A 13,050-nucleotide genomic window follows, 5' to 3' on the forward strand; every position below is an offset into this window, starting at 1 on the left:
GGAGAAACTGCTATCTAAAATTTTTCTTATGCCTACATCTGCCTTTTGACTTTTTTTTTTTTTTATAAAAATGTTATAGTTTTCTTCCTTGTCTTTATTTTAGTGAATCTTTATTTTAGTGAAATTAACTCTGAGATTTTTTTACACTGCCAAAATGGTACTTCAGGTTTCTCATGGAAATATGTTTTCTACTATCTGCAGATTTGGAAGGGAATACCCTAAAATAGTAATGAAAAATCACTTCTAGAGCAGTTTTTCTCAGCTTTTGTATCAAGCAACATGACAGCAGCGTATCACAAAAGATAATGGGGCCTCAAGAATACTTAACAAATTAAATCAAAAATGCAAGCAAAGAAAACCCCATCACTTACATTTTAATTGTATTTTATTCTTCTAGTTCAACTAGTCTTTGCCAGCTTCTTGAAATATATGAAAAATTAACAGAGCTTATTAACAGTATACTTTTGCTTTTATAGTAAATATAATCTAGTGATTCTTTTCTACAGCTAATTGGTCATCACCTTGTAATGTCTTAGAATCATTCATCTAGAAAATCATCAGTGACTCTACACAGTTGATTTGTGACATTTGTTTACATATTTTTGTTCACTAACTGTGTAATTCTGTAACAAATTATTCCATTTTAATAGGGAATCTCAGAAGTTACTTGAATGCTTTTTAATAAAGAAGCCAATTCAAGTTTGGCTTTGGAAGTTCAGAGCATGAGTAATATTAACGACTCTCTTCTTTTTTCCTTTTATATGTTTAAGGAAAACTGCTGTCTGGGAAATAATGTCATGTTTTAAGACAAAAATGTATTTTAAATCTTGCTTGAATACTGTCATAAGTAGATGTGACTTCTTCTGTACCTTTGTTTCTGTAGAATGAAACAGGCCCCACTCGGAGCAAACCTCTAGGAAACAGAAGGTGAGAGATCCCTTCCGTCACGATCCACCAGTAAGAGTGTGTTTATCTTCTAAATTCAGAAATTGAGTATTTAAAGCTGACCTGATAATTTTTTTTAAAACATACAGGGTATGAACAAGACTTGCTTTTGGCAAGGAACACTCCTCTTTTCCCTTATTTGCCTTCCCTTTCATTCCTTTCTCCTCAGATTCTTTGTTTTCAGATAGTCCAAAGAGAATAAAAAAGTTCTGGAATGCTTTCTTCTTAGTCCTCCAAATATAATACGAGTTACTTGAGCTTGAAATGTAGGCTTCAGTTGTGAATGATGTACATACAGGACATACAGTCCTTCTTGGAGCTTTATTTTATGCTTCTTCTAAAAATTATTTGTGAATTATAAGTAAGCCTATAAAAAGCAAAACAATGCAAAGTTTCTTTTATGAATGAAGCTCTAGTATGGATACTGGAAAAATAGTCTTATGGGATAAAAAAAATAGGAAACAAACCATCTGAGTTTTCTCAGTGTTATAATTTCATGCATATATATGGCTACAATGCTCTGACTGTGGTTTAAGTTGTTAATGTTAGTAAAAGAATTGTTTTTATTACAGAGATGATTTTCTGCATTGATAGCAATTTCTAACACTTTCTAAGTAATTCATTTTCTCAGGAATATACTTGTAGGCTTCCTGCTTTTAAACTCCCTTATGGAAAGATTAAATGTAGTAAGTCATTTCCATAAGTATGTTTTACTTTAAGAAATGTCAATAGACTGAAGTAAAGTGACATTTTTACTCAGTGATTTTCTTCTTTGGGTGAAATACCATTTTGAACATTGTTGAGATCAAAGTAATTCTTGCTGTATTAAAGGACAACTTAAGAACAAGGAATTAGATTAAGATCTTAGACAGTATGTAAGTTACTGACTACTTGAACTCCTAAACTACAGTTTTAGCTTCCAACATTTCCTTATGATTCTCCCACTGACTACTCCTGCAGCAATACCCTCCAAAAGACCCCAGAGGGAAATCTCCTCTAGCTTGGAAAGCAGCTCTGACTCCAAGATCCAGCATTACATTGACTATAAAAAAATGGCATAGTTATTCTTCATTAAGCTAGCAGTTAATTTTTAGATTCCTTTCAGGTCTTTAAAGTTCTCCAAACCAGAAGAAACAAATAGCACTATTCAATTAAAGTTTTTTCTAGCTTAACAAAGAAAACATTTATTTTCCCTTCCAGACCAGACACTATCTTTGCATTGATTATGAAGAAATTAATTTCAACATGCCTGATCCATGGAAGGCAAGCTTGAAGATGAGCATTCACCAATACATGGAAGTCACCTTGTTTTGTGAGTAGTGTTTTGTAGAAAAAAGATTTGTAAAGTTCTAAAGTGAATGAGTCATTATAATTGAGGAGAATTTTAATGCTGGAAACATAACACAGGCTATGGTACTTATTTCCTGGAAATTCCCAATTTCTTAAAAAAATAAAGAAAAGGAGAAAAACATTTACTAAATATATTTATAAATACCAGATAGGTATTCTGATGTAGAAAATTTATAACAAGTTAAAATAATGATTTTTTGTTTAGTAGCAATAGTTCTTTCTTTCTCTGAGTTGTTAGGGTTCCCCTCACATCCTATCCCCACCATGATTTTTATGACAGCCCAGTTGGAGTACAGTTAATAGGAATATTGGATTCTTCACTGTCATAAATGTTGCTGTATAATAAAAGACAGGAAATTCGTATACACAAATGGCAGTGCAGCCTTCCCCTTTTATACTTAATAGCTCTTGGGGAAACAGTGCAAGTTGCTTTTTCTCACCTTCATTGCAGTGAATGACTTCACTACTTCCCTTAGACATAATTATTTTTCTCAACAGTTTTTTTTTATCTTTTATTTATCTTTGGATTCTGGGTACTGTGCTATTAATAGTTTGTGGAATCTAATGGATAAAATCAAGATTAAAAGTAAAGTTGCTTGGCCAGATGTCAAGATCATTAATGTCTGATACAAACACCCATTTTCAGAAAAATTAAGGTTTGCTGCTCAACTAGGATTTACTGGCTTTGCTTTTGGTTTTGTTTTGGTTTTGTTTTGATTTGGTTTGGTTTTTTTACTTTTCATCTAGAGAAAAGCTGACAAAAAGTATCAATAATCCAAAAAAAAAACCCCAACCAATTATATTACCATACTTTTGTAAAACATTTTTTATCAGAGGCAAGCATGGTCTGGCATTTGAAAATCTGAATGTTGCCACTATTTTTCCATTGTTGGCAGCTTCATCTCTTATGTTATACATGTAATATATCTTCCAAACCAGTGAATTCTCCTCCCACTCTTTCCTTCTAAAATCCATTCTGCACATTAGGAAATGGATGAATAAAACATAAGATGCCTTTATATTTTCCCAACTGAGGACTCATTTCTTTAAAATTAACATATTAGAAACCATATATATTTCAACTGAGTTGCATTTAAGGGAAAACCAAAATGTAACAATTCAGTGACTTGCAAAACATTGCCTTTGTTTTAAAAGAGTAAGAACCTGATATGCTTAATGTGCCATAATTTTTAGTTTTTTTTTTTATTAAGGGTTGAAATATCTTTTCTGATTAATATCTTAGCTCTGTAAGGTGTTTTTTGAGTATCTCAGTTCTTACAATTAATTTGTGGGGCAGCATCTTGGCTACTAAGTGATATTTTAATTCTCTACTCTCTGGTGTCTCTGGAGCCATAAGATATATGCTTGAGAAGAGAGCAAGACTTATGAAGCCCAAACAGTTTTTTGGTGAAAATAAATGTCACCAAAAATATTTCTAAGCTGTCTCTTCTGATTTATTTCTTTTATTTCTACAACCATTTTCTCCACCATCCTTCAAGGACGCTAATTGATTTCAACGGAAGTCATATAATTAAAATATCCTGATGTCTTTTGAATATTTATTTGTTAATAACTATGTTAAGAATGTCTTAAGAAAAATGAGTATTTATTATAAAAATAGCCATGTAGCATTAAAGAAAATGAAGCTGCTATCTTATTTTAATTCAGTGCACTATAGGTATAACTTCACGAATATTTACTCTCAAGATAAATGTGTAGTTTTGCATGATATAAGTAACACAAAACTAGCCATAAAAAATCAGGACAAAAGCCAGAAAGTCTTGTCTCTTCTCTTATATCACCATTTCTGGTTGTTTCATCACTATTCAAAGACTACTAGGATAAGAATACCTGATTTATTTTTTTTTTACTTGTTTTTTTTTAACTGTCAATATATATTTAACGACTTTGTCTAATGCATTTTTGGACATTTATCTTTTCATTCTTTAGCAAAATTAGTTTTTAATATATGCTTCTTAATATCTTAAAAGTACTTCCTTGAACATTTCCTTTTGCCTATCAATTTCACCATTAGGTAACTTAGGGGATCCTGAATTTAGTACATCAAATATAAGTGAAACTTATTTACTTTGTAGTTTCTCAATGAAATTCATGATTTAATATCCTCTGTTTAAGCCTATCTGTACTGTATATTCTGGAAAGAACAGCTGTGAACTGCTCTGTTTCTCCTGACCATGTAAGCTTTTCCATACCCTTGAGTCCATTTTTCCCCTTCTTTACACATTTTCTTTACAATGACATGATAATAAACATATTCCATAGTTAAGATGTGGGTCCATACTGATTGATGAAAGCACATTATGATACTCTCTAGCTTGCCCTCCACTGCATTTCCTAATAATTGCCAATGTTGTCTTCACATCTTTTAAGTAAGGATGGGCATTGGTCCTTAAAGAATTGGAAATTTTCTTTTTTCCCTGAGTATTAATAACTAATTCAGGAAAGTACTACAGCTATAATACTATAGCATCCTGACAAATTAAAATTCAGGCAAGAACACGAGGAGTCCTGTGTGAATGAACAAGGAGCTCCTGGACAAACTCCAGCATAAAAAGGAGGCCTACAGAGGGTGGAAAACAAAGACAGGTAGCCTGGGAAGGATACTATAGAATCATAGAATCATAGAATAGTTGGGGTTGGAAAGGACCTGAAGATCATCCAGCTACAACCCCCCTGCCATGGGCAGGGACACCACACACCCATGTCACCCAAGACTCCATCCAACCTGGCCTTGAACACTGCCAGGGATGGAGCATTTATGACTTCCTTGGGCAACCTGTTAACAGTGCCTCACCATATGGCCCATGGATGGAAGTGTTTGAGGCCAGACTGGATGGGGCTTGGAGCTACCTGATCTAGTGGAAGGTGTCCCTTTATGTGGCAGGGGGGTGGAACTAGATGGTCTTTAAGGTCTCTTCTAACTTCACCCGTTCTATGATTCTATGAAAATTTATGCTTAATTTTCCATAATTACTTATTTTACTTTCAGTGAATACGTGAACAGACTTCCAAAGAAAGATTCATCTTAACCAAGATAAGATGCCTGCAAGGAAAATGGTAGTGTCCAAGCCGGTCACCTTAAACATCCCTAATAATCTATAGGGAAAATCAACCAAACCAAACCAAAACAACACAACTTTTTGATTTTGGCTCATCTGACCTATTTGAGATACTTTAGGTTGAGATCAGTTATATCCTAGTGAAGACTGGTTTTTGCCCCCACTATAACAGATGTTTAAGATGACTAGCTTACATTAGATGTCTGTATTGTAAATATGTACTTCTGAGTATATGAATCATGCACACAATTACTGTAGCATATTTTTACTTACAGCTCTGATTGCATCTCTAATGTGTTAAAAGAATTTCAAGGAATGTGTATATTCTTATTTTTATTAATTCCTTATGAATTTATTATACTTACAAGATGTTAGAACTTATACTTACAAATATGTTAGAACATATTTGGCAGAAGAAAAGTGCAAAAGACAAACTTACAACACCAGCATCCCACAAGTTTTGTGAAGACAAATCCCATGTAGATATGGTAGTGTATAATTATCCATGATCTCGATTTTATATTTTTCTATCATACCTTATTTGTTACCTGCAGGGAAGTTACAAGGTCAAGTAAAGAACACAATAACACCGCAAAGAACAGAGTACTCCAGTTGTGTATTTATACTCCCAGAACTGTCACTTTTGCTACCTGAACACAAACTGCTGCACATTCAACCTCTCTGGCCCCTATTTCTTGTCATGCTTTCATTTTTCTTTCATAATTATTCACAGTTCACAGCAGAAAAAGAATGCTGCTTTAGGGCTAGGTCTATACGTACTACAGAAAAAATAATTATATGTAGTATATCGTAATAGAAAGTTTTCTGTAGCACATCTAGCTGATGTGATTGCCCTCTAGTATGAGTCTTCTTGCTGCTGCAACATTAGAAATATAAGACTCAGGTGCAGAAAATGTTTTGTGCTAAATGAGCCAGTAGTCTAATCAAAAGGAACTCTGGATCTGTTGAGAGATCTGTTAATGACAAGTTCCTAGTGTAAATGAGATAACTTCACCAGCCTTTCACAATATAAATATAAATCAATGGTTTTTTAAGAATAATAAAATAAAGAACTTTCCTCCTTTCATTACCATGTACTCTTAGAGGTTGCATTTTCTTTTGATGTGAGCTCTCACAGCAGCTATGCATAAAAATGAAGTGCTGAAGACATTTGTAATGCTTATAATGTTTTAAATGTGACACCATTTATATACAGAGCATTGTTTAGAGTATGCGCAAAGCAAAGGTATTTCTTCACTAGAGCAGGGAGTTTAGTTCAAGCCCTCGTTTGCTTTTTGTATTCGTGACTTTAAATATTGCAGGGCTGTTCTTGCTAGTTCTCATTCAGCTGAATCAGCTCTTACAGAAGCATCATTGTTCTTGGAGACTGACACAGGTTGCAGACTGCTTAAGAATTGTGAATTAGGTGTGCTGGTGCACAGGAATGAGCAGAAAAACTTAAAAGCTTTTTTTTTTATTATTATTTTGTCCGATCAACTGTGCCTGTCTCTGCACTGACTATATCCAGATTAGCCCCAAGCTTCAAAGAGTTTGTAACAAAGCTTCAAAGCAAGCAATTTATACATCATTATTACCCTGCTTTGAAAGCACATCTCTTTATTTAGGGTGCAAACATTCTCTAAAGAGGGATTGTTGCTCAAAACAAAATTCCAGGAAATTGAATTAAACTGGGCAAACCCTGCTACCTCTATCCTAGGAATTTTTTTTCTTTATAGCATTGACACAATATGTTTTGCATTCCTTTCCAGCATCATTTTGTCGTATCATGTAAAGTACAGTGAGGTGCATATTCCGTATTGGCCTGCAGATGAGTTCAAGAGGTCACTATGCATTTTCAAGTGTTCATTTTCATGCAGCAAAAAAGGGAGCAATTATGATGAAAGAAGCTGCTGTGATATAGCTTGCCCATCGGCAGGACACATATTCTGCTGCATACATTCAATGGGCCACCACAGAATATTTCTATGAGATCAAAAAGTACTGCAGAGAAGACATTTATGGGTTGTCCACTGTTCCCCTCCTTATGATTATGTCAGTGAAAATCAACATTCATGTTGCACCCTCAGTTCTCCTTCTTGAATGTCCATATTTTGCAGTATTCTAACAAAGAAAATCATGTGAATATCCATGCTGCATCTGAGTTTAAACAGACCAAGATATAATTAATGGGTGATGCTAGACACTTTTAGCCTTACGGTGCTATTCAGTTGAAGGTGGCAAAGCGCATTTTTCTGTAATGATTAAAGTCTGTGTAGTTCCAAATTCAGCAGTATTTCCAAATTATAATGTGTCTGCTGCAGATGGACTGTTAGTCAAATAAGCTGGCATCTGTAGAGTACAGCATAAATGTCTGAATGAGGATGTACCAATTGAGATGTTTTTATCAAGTGACCAGATTGGTACAATACAAATATAAGTCTTTATTATCCACTGATGATAGATGTGTGTTAGAGGCATCCTAATGTTCTGATCTGAGAAAGCTGCAATTTTTCAAACATGCATTTATTTATTTAAATGTGATTGACTAATATTCTGAACACATATTCAAAATTTAAATATAAACATTAAAAAATGGACCATGTCTAAGCTTTCAAGAAAGTATTGGCCTTTCAACTGACTGTAAGGAAATCAAATTAAAGAAAATCAATTTAAGATCCCTTAAACTGTGAATGAGAGTATCCATGAAAGAGTTTAATGTAATAAAACTAGTCCGCTTTAAATTTGCTTCTCTAATAGATGCAGATTAATTTCACTGATAGCGTTCCATGAATCAAATATATTTTGGGGGGGTGAAAGATACAGTATGATATGAATGATAGAAAAGTCTAGGCTGGAAAAGGCCTTTAGATATCCTCTGATCCAATCTTCTGTGGAAAGCAGGGCCTTAGATTGGCCTAGCCATGGCCCTGTCAAGCTATCTTGAATATTTCTAGCAAGGGAGATTCCACCACTGGTCTGTATAGCCTATCCAATATTTAACTGAAAGACTTTTTTTCTTCTTACATCCAAATGGAACTCCCCTTGAATTTTCTCATGCCTGTTGTCTCTTGTCTATTAACTTTGCAGCTTTTTGAAAAGAATACCTCCATCTCCTCTATAACTACTATTCAGGTAATAGAAAACGGCAATTAGATCCCTCCTGAGCCTTCTCTTCCTTCAACTGAAAACCCAGTTCCTTAGATTTTTCTTTATACATAAAATTCCACAGCACTCTAATAATCTTGAGGGCCCTTGTCTGATCCCTCTCTGTTCATATTTATTAGCCTATATTTATTGATGGCATCAAAACTGGGCACAATATGCCAGGTGCGGCGTAATAATATCCGAGTGTAATAATCATGCCCCTTGTGATGAAGTTGTTGCAGTCACAGACATGATTTGTCTTTGTTACTGCAAAGGCACACAGTTAATTCACTTTCAGTCCACTAATACCTCTACATCCTTTCTAGCTGAGGTCTTGCAACCAGTCAGTTTCCAGCCTGTACTACTGATTGGGATTATTCCATCAGTGCTTCTGGACTTCATATTTGTCTTTGTTAAATCTCATGTAACTCAAATTTAGCCCAATTTTCTAGACTATTGAGAATTCTGTACTCTTCCATCCAGTGTTATCTACTTCTTCTCCCAATACGGTGTCACTTACAAACACAGTGATAGTGTATTCAATCCCATCATCCAGGTTGTTTTTTAAGATCCTTGTGGAATTCCACTCATGACCAGCTGTCAGTTTGACTCTAAGGTATTAACCACCTTTTGAGTTCAGTACTTTAGCCAATTTACCATCTGTCTTGAGACGGATTTGTCTAGGCCATATCTTATCAGCTTCAACAAGGATGTGAGATCATGCCAACATCTTGCAAAAGTCAAGGTACATGAATATCCACTGCTCTTCATTAACTGTAGAAGCCATTTCATCCTAGAAGGCAGTCATATTGGCTCAGCACAATTTGATCTTGGTAAATCTCCATTGGCTTTTCTCAGTCTTGGTCTTGTCTTTCATGTGTGTGGGCAAAGCTTCCATCCAGACCATTTCTATAATTCTCCCAGGAGCTGAGGTTAGGGTACCTGGTCTGTTGTTTTTCTATATTTTTTTATTGTTGTTGTTGATAGACATATTTGACTTTTTTGTTTTAATCATCTGTGATCTTCCTTGATCTCCATGACCTTCTAAAAATGACAGAGTGATTTTTCAATGTCTTCCCACTCTCCTCAGATTTACCCCATAAGGTCCCACAAACCTCTACCTGTCTAGTTCGTACAGAGGGTCAACCCTCCTCTACAGTCAGTGACTCACCATTTGCTTTGTCTTTTCACCTTGGGATACAGACTTGGGACCTGACATTACTCTCAAAGACAGAGGTGAAAGCAACAGGGAGTACTACTTTTCTGTCTAATTTCTAACTAACTTGCCAGCTCCATTCAGCCACAGGCTTTTATCTTCTTGTGCTTTCACTCAATATTAACATACCTATAGAAGTCTCTCTTGTATTTTGAGCTACAGCTGAGCTTTTGCTTTCCTAATTACATCTCTGCAAGCTCAAACAATATTTTTTTGCATTCATCTTCTGTATTCAAGCAATATTTTTTTTATTCTTTTTTAGGCATCTGTCCTCTTTCTCATCTCTCACATATTTATTTTTTTGCCTTTTTCGTATTTGAGCTTTTTGAATGCTATCTGCTTAACAAGGCTGAGTTATGTCTGTTTCTAGACCTGCTCTTTTTTTTTTTTTTTTTTCTTTTTTTGTGTAGAGCGTTTAGGGGGATGGACAGTTCTTGTGCTTTGAGCAGGCTGCCTCTGAAAATTTTCAAACACTTCTGACCACCTTTGCCTGCCAAGACACACTCCCATGGGAGTCCTAAAAGTTCCCTGAGCAAAAACTCTTCCAGGAGTTGACAACTGTTCTTCTGAAATCTAAGATGTTTTTTTTTCTACTATAATTTTGAATGAAAACTATAAAGTGAGGGGAAAGAGGAAGTGTGTATTTATGTGTGTGTGTGTTTGTGTGTATTTGTGAGATTTAGAGTAATTTTTGATATTTCATTTGTCCTATTAATTATACACAATATGTATTAGTCACAAAGATTTACCAATACTTATGAACTCAAGTGTCGCAGGAATTTAGGGTAAAGCAAAACTCTCTCTAAGAAATAACTAATGTGTTGATTTGCTTCTTCTGCACAATCTATGTCAATTTGGCTGGGTTTATGTTTAGAACAAAGAATATTCAAAGGTCAAAACCTTTCCTCACCAGTAACAACATCTAATTAAAGAAATAATAAAGAACATTTTCATAGTAAAAGCAATAAAGGAATAATGTTTCCACATGGAATTTTCAAAACAGCTTATTTACATAGCCATGAGTATGGATAAAACAGTAAAATCTTGAGTAGCATAATGTAATTGGAACTATTCTTGGATAAATTTGGCTCACTGTGGGACAACTGACTGTGAATGAGATTCATTTAGTCTCAATTGAGTAGTTTAAAAGTTGGGCATGCAGTCCAATTTAGGTGTCTATAATTTGCATATAATCAATGGAAAGAGAGAAGGAGTGAGACCTCCAGAGAGTGAACAGTCTTTAAATAGGTATCTATTAGAACCATAATAAATACATCTCTGGAGATGCTTCTCTGTGGAGGAAATTTAGATTAGCAGCAAAGATGTCCAATTTTTAGATGTTTAAACTGAGACTAAATGAATCTTATTACCTATGTTAATTTTTCACTCACAAATATGTTGGATGAGGGCACTACAGAAACTGTACTTTAGTATATCAGAATAGTACAAATTCTCATACTGAAGCAACCCATACAAACAATAACATGGTGACACCTAGCAGGTTTTTTTGTTGTGTTGTTGTTTGTGTTTTCTTCCTGAGAAAGACTGGTAATTTTTTTTAAACAAATTAAATTTGACTGCAAAATTCTTTAAACAAATTTTTAGAATTATTAATGTAGATGTCATATGCATGCACACTCCCTAGCTTATTTACAAATTCATTCCAGATTAGAATTTCTTTCCTATAGCTAAATTATGTTATTCAGACCACCACATCTTATTTTCTAAAGAAAGCAGTTATTGCTATTACCACCTGTATCTACTGTCCTCTTTATCTATCTTTTCAGTCACTACACAGTTCCCATGGGTTTTTTTGGTTTTGTTTTCTCTTTCATGTTCATAAACTTTTGGTCTTAGAGTTCAGTGTCTTTAGAATTTGATCTCTTCTGCTGTCATCTTACCCACTATCCTTCCTTATTATCCACTGATAATGCTGTCATACTCCACATTCTTACGTACTAATTTTCTAAGTTGCTACCTTTTAGCTACTTTCCCCATTGCATAGTGACATCTTCAGAATTAATCAATTAATTACTCAGGTAAAAGAAATGGGATAATTTGTTTACTTTTATTTTACTAGATATTAAATTCCAAATTCTTTTATAACGTATTCATGCATTATTGTGTATGTAATTAAAATATGTAAATAAATATCCCAAATAGAGCACTGTTACTTCTCAGTGTCCAACCAAGCAGTAGAAAGCTTTCAGAGAAAGTAGATATCTACATAAACAAGTCCAACCATTTCCAGCTGAAAAAAGGTGTTACCAAAATCAAAAGGAGTTTCAGTAAACACACTCCTTCCTAGCTAAGCTTATATGTGCTTGCAGAAAATATGTGTTTAGGGATCACTCAAAGAGAGACATGAAAATAAACAAACAAAAAGGTTTCTTAAAAGTCTCTCCAAGGAAAGGAGCACCATATTTCACAATCAGATAAACTCAATATATATTGACAAAACAAGGGTCTACTCTTGTGCTCCCCATTTAACAGTGAAGGCAGAGTACAAGTATTCTGCTTGTATATTTGGAGCTGTGCTGTGGACATGATGACCTGCAGTAGATTTTTGACCTCAGGAGATACTTTTTTTCTTGTGATTTTTATTTTGGCATTTGAACTCCCTTTTAATCCCAAAGCAGGTGATAGGGAAGGAAACTTTAAAAGTATCCTTGAACATCAAGAATACACAACGTCAGTAGAGCGATGAATCCATCAGAAAATGGGAAATAATTTTAAATTCTTCTAATGTTCAGATTTCAAGGTTTTGTTTGTAAAAATCAACCCAACAAATAGAAGTAAATAAAATCAGTTTATTATTCAGTAATATGAACTATTTCAGCAAGCCACATTTCCTAGTTAAAAAAAACCAGATCATACTGACATTTGATTTATCTTCTTACAACAAAGAGTTAATAGAGACAAATGAACAATGGGATAATTTATTTTCAGACATTAGTGGCACCTTCTCATTGCTATGAATGAATCTAAAGTGGATTAGCTCAGATTTATGTCTCAGGTAGCAGAAATTCACAGTTGGATTTGATGAATTCAATTTAATACATCACTTTCTAACAGAAACAGTACTATGCATGAAGTACATTCAAGTTGGTCAGAGTAACATGGGTAATTCTTCAAGCCAAGCAAAATGCAGTAACAACGAAGAACTTATGTCTCTTGCAAAGCAAGCAAGGAAAAATCTTTTTCATGTAACATCTGATGGATGACTGAAATCTATTCTCTACAGATCTGTTATCATGATGAAAGCCAATAGTTTTTGTAGGGTTGCTAACTTCCTGTTACTTCCTTTTCACTGCT

Source organism: Psittacula echo (assembly GCF_963264785.1).
Source record: "Psittacula echo genome assembly, chromosome: 3".
NCBI lineage: Eukaryota > Metazoa > Chordata > Aves > Psittaciformes > Psittacidae > Psittacula > Psittacula echo.